Consider the following 10,819-nt stretch of genomic DNA (forward strand, 5'->3'; position numbering starts at 1 on the left):
CTACCAGTGCTATCGACGTGCTTTCTACCTGACCCGGAACTGTACTCCATACGCCCCAGCCATACTGATAGAGGGTTCTCCTAGTGGACGGAGGGTGTTGTGTGCTGCTGAACTTGCAGACTGGCATGCGGCGGACATTCACACATTGGGGGACCTTTACCGGGACGGTGTTCTCATACCATTTGCCTCCCTGGTGGAGGAGTCGTGGTTACCGCCTGGCCACTTTCTTCATCACCGCTCACTGATAGCGACGCTGACGAGCCGGTGGGGCGCTCTCGGCGTGGAACCGGAGCAGCACCTCATGATGCAATATCTCCATGTCATGGGGCGTGGGAGGCACATGATCCGGTGGTTCGCGGCCTCTCTGCGTACACACGCAGCGATTAGTCTAGCCCCACTGCGCCGTAAGTGGGAAACGGATTTAGTCCGGCCCATGACAGACAAGGAGTGGGACAGGGCGCTGCAGGGCCCGTCGAAGATTCCCAGAAACATGCGATTCCGCCAAATACAATACTCTATTCTGCATAGAGCGTATCTCACACCCGACTCTGTCAATCAGTATTTCCACCGTGCGGATGTGGGCTGTCCTCGCTGCGGGGAACTGGATGCTGGGCTGGTTCACATGTTGTGGAGCTGCCCCGCGCTGGACTTGTACTGGCGGACGATTCATGGAGCGCTCAATGCATGTACGGGCCGTCAACTCCCATTTGAATGGCCGGTTTACTTGTTGCACCTCTTTCACAGAGCCCCCTCCATGAAGGTTGCCTCAAGGTTTACTGACCTGGGACTGGTGGTGGCGAAGCGACTGCTCACCAAGCGCTGGAAGGTGGCGGAACCGCCTCACGTGCGAGCATGGAGGGGTTCGTTGCTGGTGTGGGCAAAGGCGGAGGGCACGGCTCTCTTGCGGGTGGAAACACTAGGCCTCAGGCAAACACCAATAGTGAGTCAATGAGAAGCACTCCTACAGGCCATGACGCGACTTGAGGGGGACACCGGAGGGGTCGGCGGGGGGCGAGTTGGGGGTGCCCCGGATGTGGAGCGGGGTGGCAATCAGGCTGAGAGCGGGGCATGACGTGTGGTATCAGGGTTATGGTTGCTTAGGTGGGGCATAAGGGAAAGGAGATAGTGTTGCTCACACAGCCTGTATAGAGGGCGCGGTGATGGTGGGTGGGGGGGGCCGGAGCAGGGGATAGAAGAAGGGGTTGATGGAACGAAGGCCGGAATTTGCTGTTATTGTTTTGTCTGGGTGTCTGTTGTTTTGCCCCATTTCCTTATGGTTAGTTAACTGTTTATGGAAACACGTAGGGGGTGAGCGGGTGAAATATTAGAGACTTATCTTGGTGAGGCCCCTCAGCGACATGATTTCAAAGGGAACGATGTGTTAGTATTTTAGTCGTGAGGCCCGCAATGTTATTCTTTATTAAATATTAGGTGATGAGTTTGCTCCCATTAAGTGATGCATGCATGAACGGAGATACGCTATTGCGGCTATTTCAACTGTAAATCATCCGGATCTTACAATGTACTATGTATTTTGTTTAACACTAAGAAATGCCAATAAACAGATTTACTAATAATACTTAAAAGGTTATCTCGGGTCTAAAATCAGAATATACCAATTGACAAAACAGTCTGTTAAAGTGCTGTGCAGTTTGCAAATTTGCATGAACAAAGTGCAAAAAATGTAATCTTAGATAAAATACATTGGATAGCAGCAGATGCTCTTTGTCCAAGCCTCAACAAAGATACAATAAAGATGCCAATAGTGTTAGATGGCAGACATATATACGTTCATACATAAGATCTTAATCTCAGGAAAACTAATCCTTATAATACAGGGTCTAAAAAGCGAGAAAGAGAGTGTCGGTGGTAGACCACTACTGATAAAATACAATTACAAGAAATTGTGCATGTTTTCGCTATTATTGAGGCCATTCGGCATCTTGGTATCAAGTGCCAAGATAAAGTGTGTCTCTAATTGCCGAAGGTTCTTTTCATGGTTCCCACCCCGTCCGGAAATGGGAACGGCCCCCAATACTGTATATTCTAAATCTTTAAGTTTGTTGTTATTGACCAACTGAAAATGTCTGGCCACTGGGTAGTTAGGGTCGGAGTTAACGATGACCCTCACATGTTGCAGAATGCGTTTGTGAACAGGGAGCTTAGTACTGCCAATATAGTCTAGGCCGCATGTGCAGCGTAACTTGTAGACAGCGAATTCTGTGCGGCATGTCAGATGTTCCTTAATAGGAATCTTTTTGTCGCTAAACGCTGTTGAGTATTCAGTACTGCTGGTAGCGAAGGTGCATGCACGGCACGAATTACACTTAAAGAAACCTTTCCTTGTCAGCCAGGTGTTTTTAGGTGTTATTTCCGGACTTGGTTTAACAAGGGCATCCCTCATAGAGGGAGCCCTTCTGAATGTAATGGCTGGTGTGTCAGGTAGAATGGATTTAAGTGTAATGTCTGTCAGTACTATTGGCCATTGAGAATATATTATTCTACGTATTTTTCTCTCCTGCGGACTAAAAATAGTAATGAGACTAACAATTATTTCTCACTACAAATACAGCGAATTCTTAAGAATTCTCCGTAAGGTATACTCCGTACAGTGTGGTGGGGATGTGCGCTTTCAGCATGCAGGATTGAATTTCCCGTGGTTACCTTACGGTGCAATTTAGTGTGTAGCCTGCCCTCGCTAACATATAGAGACACGTCAAGAAATTCAACTCTGCACTCAATCAATCAATTAATTCTTTATTTCGATGGTTAAAAATCATCATAAAAAGTACATATTTTAAAACACAGAAACATACATGATTTTTTATCACATCAATATCAAAATTAACCATCTATCACCCTGTTAAAATACAAAAAAAAGAATCAATATATTATTCATGATAGGTTAGTCTCTGGTATTTCTTAGTCTTACTGCCGCTTTTAGAAAACCTATTACTGAACATAAGGTATGCATATCATTTGCTCTCTGTAAAAACAGGAGGGCTATTTTAGCATGCCGAAATTTTCCATTTTTTAAGATTTCAACCAGAAACATACGCCTTGGGTAACAATAAAATGGACATAGTAATACAAAATGAAGGGTGTCCTGCGGAGACATGTTGTCGCAGCCGCAGGCACCCTTCTGCTCAATAGTTGCAGTAAAACCAGACGGATAAGCTAAAATATTTTGCAACAAATTGAGCCTAAAACGGCACATTAAAAACCTATCCTGGTGATTATACATCAGAAATAGGTACGGTTCCATACCCGGTGCCTCTTTAACTAAGGAGTGTGCTACCACTGACCGTTTTAGTGCAAAAGCTTTAGTTTCCCTAAGCCTCTCCAAATTGTCAAGCAACAGTCTTTTGATTTGTAATTTATTGTTCCTTGTGATTAATGCAGGGGTGCTAAAAAGGGTGTGCTGACCTACGGACTCTAAAGTTAGTTTAACATAATTCAGCCAAGGGATTGACATCCCTTTGTCCATTTGTATACAGTCAGAGAGGATTTCTTGGCTTAATACAGCCTCCGGGTTAGCCCAAATACTAAGCCAAGCCAAGACCGGTCTAATCTTGACCTGATCTACAATATACGGAATTCCGAGTTCGGAATGGGCAATTTCAGCTGGTATTGAGTGTGGGATCTTGAGGATTCTACGGATGAATTTGTCTTCCTCTAATTGTAACTGTTTGGCATCCCTAAAGCCCCAAACCTCGGCTCCATATACTGCTTTGGCTGTGCTTATTGAGCGATACAAGCTCATTATTTGCTCTGGGGACCAACGTCCCAGCCTCTGTGCAAAGTTCATAATTGCACCACATGAGGAAGCCAATTTAGTACAGTGTTCCTCTAGTAATTTGTCAAATTGCATCTTGCCATCAAGTAATAGACCTAAATATGGGAAGGTGGTTACAATGCCCATGGTATGAGTCCCGATTTTAAACACCGGTTTTTTGATGGGTTTTTTGCCTGCAATCAGTGCAAAGGACTTGGTCAAATTCACGGACAGATCTAATTTTTCCATGAAGACCACAAATCCATTGATCAGAGATTGGAGACTTCTCGGTGTCCGGGCGAGCAGGACCGCGTCATCTGCGTACAATAGTACCGGTATTTGACGCTTCCGTACCTTGGGGCAGTCCACCGCCCGGGCTATGAGGCATGACTCCAGGTCATTAATGTATAATGAGAAAAGGAAGGGGGCAAGAATGCATCCCTGCCTTACTCCGCTAGAGCATGGAAAGGAGTCAGTTTGCCCTCCCTCCATACTAAAGCGAACCCTGGCTGTGGTGTTCCAGTGTAATTCTCTTAGGATACTTATAAGTCCCTGGTCAATCCCCAAAGTGCTCATCCTTTCCCAAAGTTTACTTCTATTTACATTGTCAAAGGCCGCCGCCAGATCCATAAAACCCATATATATAGTACCATTGCTCGCTCTGGTGTATTTAGCGACCAAAAGGTATAAATTTAAACATTGGTCACTGGTCGACTTTCCTGCTCTAAAACCATACTGGGTATCCACTATTGTATGGTGCTCTTCTGTCCAGATCATTAAGCGGTTTAGGATCACCCGCCCCAGTATTTTGGCAGAAACGTCGATCAGTGATATGGGTCTGTAACACTGAGGATTGTCCCTATTTCCCTTCTTGAAAATAGGTACAATTAAGGCGGTGGACCACGACCTAGGGAGTCCTGTCTTGATAGCTGCATTTAACACCCTCGTTAAAATTGGGGCCCACAAGTCAATATTACTTCTATACAAATCTGGGGGGGTGCCATCAGGCCCGGGGGCTTTATTTGGAGTCAACCCTTTAATTGCCTGGATAATCTCGGAGAGTGTAAAATCCTGCACCCAGCTCCTATTACCATCCCATTCCCCTTTATGTTTAGGATCTTTAGACTGGTTATAAAGGCTCTCGAAGTGGGTCATCCATTGCTGCGGGAGGATATTTGTGCTAATAACTGGGGCATTTTGGTCGTGAAAACAGGGCCTATTTATGATTTTCCAGAATTCAATAAAATCCCTGTTTTCACCGGCCTCTCTTAAGTCAGCCCATAGTTCTGCTTTTAGGGAAGCCTTCCTTTCTTTGATCTTAATGTTATAAATTTTCCTACACTTTACCACTTCCACTGTGTCCCTTGGAATTACTTTAAGGCTTAATTTTAGATTTCTTAACGCTCGTGCACAACTTGCGTCAAACCATCTTGGGTGGGTCCCAGATTTTCTAGGACCTTTCGCCTCCAATAATTTTTCGGCCAATTTAGTTAGTTCGCTGAAGGCAGATACTAAATCAGCTCCTTCTATTTTAAAATCTAGACATTCTTCAACCCACTTTTTCCCCTTTACTATCAGTGCAATATAAAATTCTGAGGCATTGATTTTTGCCCATTTTAAGCGCCTTCCTTGATCTGAAGGCTGTAAGATAATATCTAGCTGTTTATTCATTTCAACATAACCCCTGCAGAGTATTTCTATAAATAAGGGATTGTGATCACTAAAGGGACTCCATTTAGTGCATACCATCCCCACCCATTGTTTGGCAAAGGCAGTTATCAGGATGTAGTCTATAATAGACGAACATCCCCTGCCTTTAAAAGTTGGTACCAAGGTAGCCTTTGGCCCTGGGATTACTACATCCATGGTATGTACTAATGAGTGACTACCTATTAATTTTGTAAGTGATGTACCCTCCGAGCTGTGCTCGAAGTGTGGCCCTTTACTAACTGGACAAAGATCCCAGTCCGTGGTTACTGAGGTTAAATATGGGCATAAATGGCAATTTAAATCTCCCATTAAGAGGACAAATGGATCTACACCGCCTTTCCTTGAATCGGCTTCCTGTTGTAATCTAGTGTCTAGTTCCTCTAGCACGGTTTTAGTGCCGCTTCCTGAGCCTGAGTTATAAATGTTAAATAGTTGTACCTTCATCCCATAGCCATGAAATATTATTGCTTGCAAATTTTTTGAGGTCCAGGATGGCACTATCCATCTCCCCTTTAAATTAATATCAGCATAAATTATTAGGCCTCCTTTAGCTCTGCCTGCCCTACTCTCTTGTGCAGGGACAAAAAATAGCTTGTAACCCTCCAAATGATAGAGGTCGGGCTCAACCGCCCAAGTCTCCTGTAGAGCTACTATATGGGATTCCCTTAATTGATTTCTAAAATCTGCATTAGCTATTTTTCCTGCCAAACCTGCTATATTCCAGGATGTGATTTTCACCTTTCCCCCCTGTTTCCCTATCAAGTTTGAATCACAAATATGGAGAGCGTCTGCCTCTCTCTCTTCAGGCCGGGTATCTTGTATCTCCCCATTCTGATTTTGCTGGGAGCCTTCCTGGGGGTTCGGTGTATATCTTCCTGTAGGAGTTAAGTCAATGTTATCCCTGGTCATTCTAGTTTCTTTCCCCACAGGTTGTATATCTGGGTTGGTTAGTCAGTCGTTTTCGTCCAGGTATTGAAGGGGACTGAATCTGTTTTTCCACTGCAGGCCATCCAGATCCAGTGATGAGAAGTGACTATATTCAGGTTTTCTTTTCCTATAATCGTCTATTCCTCCTTCCCTCCTTCCCTGATTTTGGGCCAAGGGATATGTGTTTCTATTTCTCAGATAGAAATAACCTAATGGCATAGCCTGTACAGTACTAGTTACATTTTTATTAAAGTTACCCAATATATATTCCACTAGACCCGGATTCCTAAAATTTACAATGACACAGTCCCCCTCAATATCCTTCTCTCTGGTCCCCAGCCATGATACTCTCCTCACGTGAATAATTTCTCCCCTTTCCTGCCCCCGGAGCGGTCTGTGTATATTAAGCCAATTAATAATCTTGTTTTTTAAATCTAAGTATGGCTCTTTTTGACCCATCCTCAGTTCAGGCACCCCAGCAAGTACCACAACATAGGGGCTTGTTTGGGGGGGTAAATTTACACGAGGGGGGGGGAGAGTTTCTCCTTTGCTCTCATAGTCTTTTTGTTGTTTATTTACCTGGCTGTGAGAAACGACCTGCCCTAACAACGTCTGCGCCCTACTTTGCGGAACCTGGGGTCTAGCGCTAGGTTCTTTCACATTTTCAATAAAGCCTCTGTTCTGCGAGTGGGCTATAGTTTTAGGCGGCACATGAACCTGGGCAATAGTACATGGCTCATTGCTTGTGCAGTTATTATTCATGGGTAATATCCTTGAGGAGGGGGTTTCAATTGAAGTTGGGTTTCCAATAGAGATGGGATTTACATTTTCCTTCAGTCTCCCTAACTTTTGCAATTCATTAGTGATTTTATCAATTTTGCTAATTAAAGGTTTTATTTGTGAGATAATGAAGGTTTCTAAATGTTTTTGAAGGTCACTTATTACCGGTTGGAGCCATCCTGGCGGGATTAGTGGACCTTGCACATCTACTTCTATAATCTCATCTTCTAGTGTCTTCCCACCCATGTTAATTGATTTTAATTTCCTTGCATGCATATTCTTTGTGCGCCTTTTAGGTGGTCTATGTTTTGGTACAAATAGTCTTTTTGCTGACCTAGCAAGGGGGGGGTCAATCTCTGATACCAGTTGGCCGCATGGCACATTTTCAGATGAAATATCATTGGTATTGTCCTGTGAGCTGTCACAAAGATTTATATCTAACACCTGCGAGAGTGTACTCTGTATTTGTGAGTGGGGGTTGTTTGTAGGGGTCATCGAGAGGCGTCTCTCAGCGCGCTCAATCTCCCCATCCACTGCCCCAATGACCTTACGTAGCATGAGATCTATGGCAGTGGGGGAGGCTAAGTGTCCAACTACATTAGTGATATTCGATCCAGTTTGTTTGGCCACCGATGGGGTACTTGGTTTTCTCTTCGATGATCTTGTTTTAGGTTTGGAAGCCATGGTACCCTATCGGTCACAGTCCCCCTTCTCTCAGTGTATCCCACACAAAATGCGCAAATTACAGTCACAATTTAGTACTTCACTGCCCGAGTGGTCGGGGCACATCAAAAGAATAGATTAAGGTCCCCTGCTTATACTTCAAGGAATCAATGACCAGTATATAAGTGTTAAAAACTTTGTCCACCACTCAGCCTCACCAGTGGATCACGATAGTTTGGAAAACCAATCGGATTACAGTACCTTGATTTTTATGGCAATAGATGTGGCCCAGCCCGGCCTCCTTGTGCCTCTGAGGGCCACAGAGGGCCCGCCCTTTGCCCGGGCTTAGCCCGCGCGCGGTCCCGCGTCGCGGGGGGCTGGATCGATTAAGTAGCGCCTCCGGGCGCGCAAGGTCCGTGGGGTTTCCTTCCGGTTCACGAAAGGTTGCAAGGGGACCTGAGTAGTGAAGTCCCGCCGGACGCTCTCCCCTCACAGCGGTCGCGGTGACAGGCGACGGCGGGGGAGAGAAGCGTGGGATGATAAGGAGCCGTTCCCCTCACGGCGAGTTTAAAAGATGAAGAGCAGAGCGTCCCGCGCTGCAGGAGGCTCTCGGAGCTTTTACGGGCTTCCAACGCCCTCAGGTGATGTCCGGTGCACTCCAGGCGCAAAGCCCCCTGGGAGTTGTGGTCCGGTATCGGCGAGGTTTCAGTGCCGTTCCCCTCACGGCTCAGAGTATGGCGATAGCAGAGTTCAGGCAAGCGTGGGATGATAAGGAGCCGTTCCCCTCACGGCGAGTTTAAAAGATGAAGAGCAGAGCGTCGTTTGTGAACAGGGAGCTTAGTACTGCCAATATAGTCTAGGCCGCATGTGCAGCGTAACTTGTAGACAGCGAATTCTGTGCGGCATGTCAGATGTTCCTTAATAGGAATCTTTTTGTCGCTAAACGCTGTTGAGTATTCAGTACTGCTGGTAGCGAAGGTGCATGCACGGCACGAATTACACTTAAAGAAACCTTTCCTTGTCAGCCAGGTGTTTTTAGGTGTTATTTCCGGACTTGGTTTAACAAGGGCATCCCTCATAGAGGGAGCCCTTCTGAATGTAATGGCTGGTGTGTCAGGTAGAATGGATTTAAGTGTAATGTCTGTCAGTACTATTGGCCATTGAGAATATATTATTCTACGTATTTTTCTCTCCTGCGGACTAAAAATAGTAATGAGACTAACAATTATTTCTCACTACAAATACAGCGAATTCTTAAGAATTCTCCGTAAGGTATACTCCGTACAGTGTGGTGGGGATGTGCGCTTTCAGCATGCAGGATTGAATTTCCCGTGGTTACCTTACGGTGCAATTTAGTGTGTAGCCTGCCCTCGCTAACATATAGAGACACGTCAAGAAATTCAACTCTGCACTCAACAATGGTTGCTGTGAATCTCAAATTTTGAATATTACAGTTAATCGACTTAACAAAATCAGTAGCTGTATTCTTACTCCCTTTCCAAATCATGCATATATCGTCAATATATCACCAATAGAACATGTCATTGTTGGCCCATTCCATCTGATGTTTAGTTTTGAGGACATGCTCCTCCCACCAGCCTACATGTAGACATGAATAGCTGGGGGAGAAGCATGCGCCCATGGCGACTCCTCTCAGTTGTTGATAAACTTCTTGGTTAAATAAGAAGTGGTTATTATAAAGGCACAGTTCTATCATAGCTACTAGCATGTTGTTGTGTTCTCTCATTCCGATGCCTCTTTCAGCCAGATAGTATTTTGCCGCAGTCAGACCATCAACATGATTAATGCTAGTGTATAATGATTCTATGTCCATGACTACTAGCAAGAACTCTGACTGCCATACCACCTCTTTGATTTTGCACAAGAAGTCTGAGGTGTCCTTTACAAATGACGGTAAAGCAAAGACATGGGGTTGAAGAAAATGGTCCACATATTTTGAGATCTTTTCAAGTAGGCTCTTCTGTGTAGAAATTATTGGCCTACCAGGAATAGGGATGATTGGGAAGTTCACCTTCAAAAAGTCAAGTTAATCTTTTGTTAAAAGGCACTATCTCTTCCATTGCATGAGGCACTTAACCACTTTTTCCTGAATCAATCAAATCTCTTGTTTAGATGATTTTCTATAACAAAAAATGTCCGAAAGATGGTGATTGGCTTCTGTCAAATATTGAAATTTTTGCCATAAGACGACCTTGCCGCCTTTAGCAGACTTGTTTATGATAATATCATGTTTTTTCTTTAATGTATTCATCAGGGCGTGGTATTGGGCATTTTTGAAGTTTTTGCTTTTTTGTTTGCTTTTTACATTGATGTTAAGGTGCTTAAGTTCATCAACAACTCTTTCGCTAAAAATATCTACCGCATCTCGTGGCATTAACGGTTGGAAGGTTGAAGATGGGCGGAAAGGGCTGGAAGCTGCTTGGTTGGTGTTGATGCTCATATTACTCATGGTATCTTGAGTTGAATCATCATTAGCGGTGGTGTACTCAGCGTCAGAGTGTTGAGGAAGTGTTTGTAGCAGGGGGACATCTTTTACCTGTAAGTTTCCTTCAGAGGTGTTAGCAGTGGGCATAGAAGTTGTAGGAGAATATTTGTGTAGTTGAAAGAATTTCATCAATTTGATCTTTCTAATGAATTTAAATATATCGATTCTTCTTTGATTATAGGAGAAAGTGTTTGTGGGACAGTATGTAAGTCCTAAAGTTAAAATCTGGATTGCTGCAGTGGTGAGTACTTCATTAATTAAATTGATCACTGTGTTGTTTGGAATGTTCATTGTTGTCTCCATTTCTTTGCCGTATTCCCTCTGTTGGTACCTTTTGCGGAATTTGATCAGCCACTCCCTCCTGCATTGGTTGAGAATTGTCCTTGCTGCCCTTGCTGTTGTTGAGGATTCCTCGGTCGCAAGGTTTGTCTCCGACCCTCTCTGATAAAATTAAGTTC

Source organism: Triturus cristatus, chromosome 1_1 (assembly GCF_964204655.1).
Source record: "Triturus cristatus chromosome 1_1, aTriCri1.1, whole genome shotgun sequence".
Taxonomy (NCBI): Eukaryota; Metazoa; Chordata; class Amphibia; order Caudata; family Salamandridae; genus Triturus; species Triturus cristatus.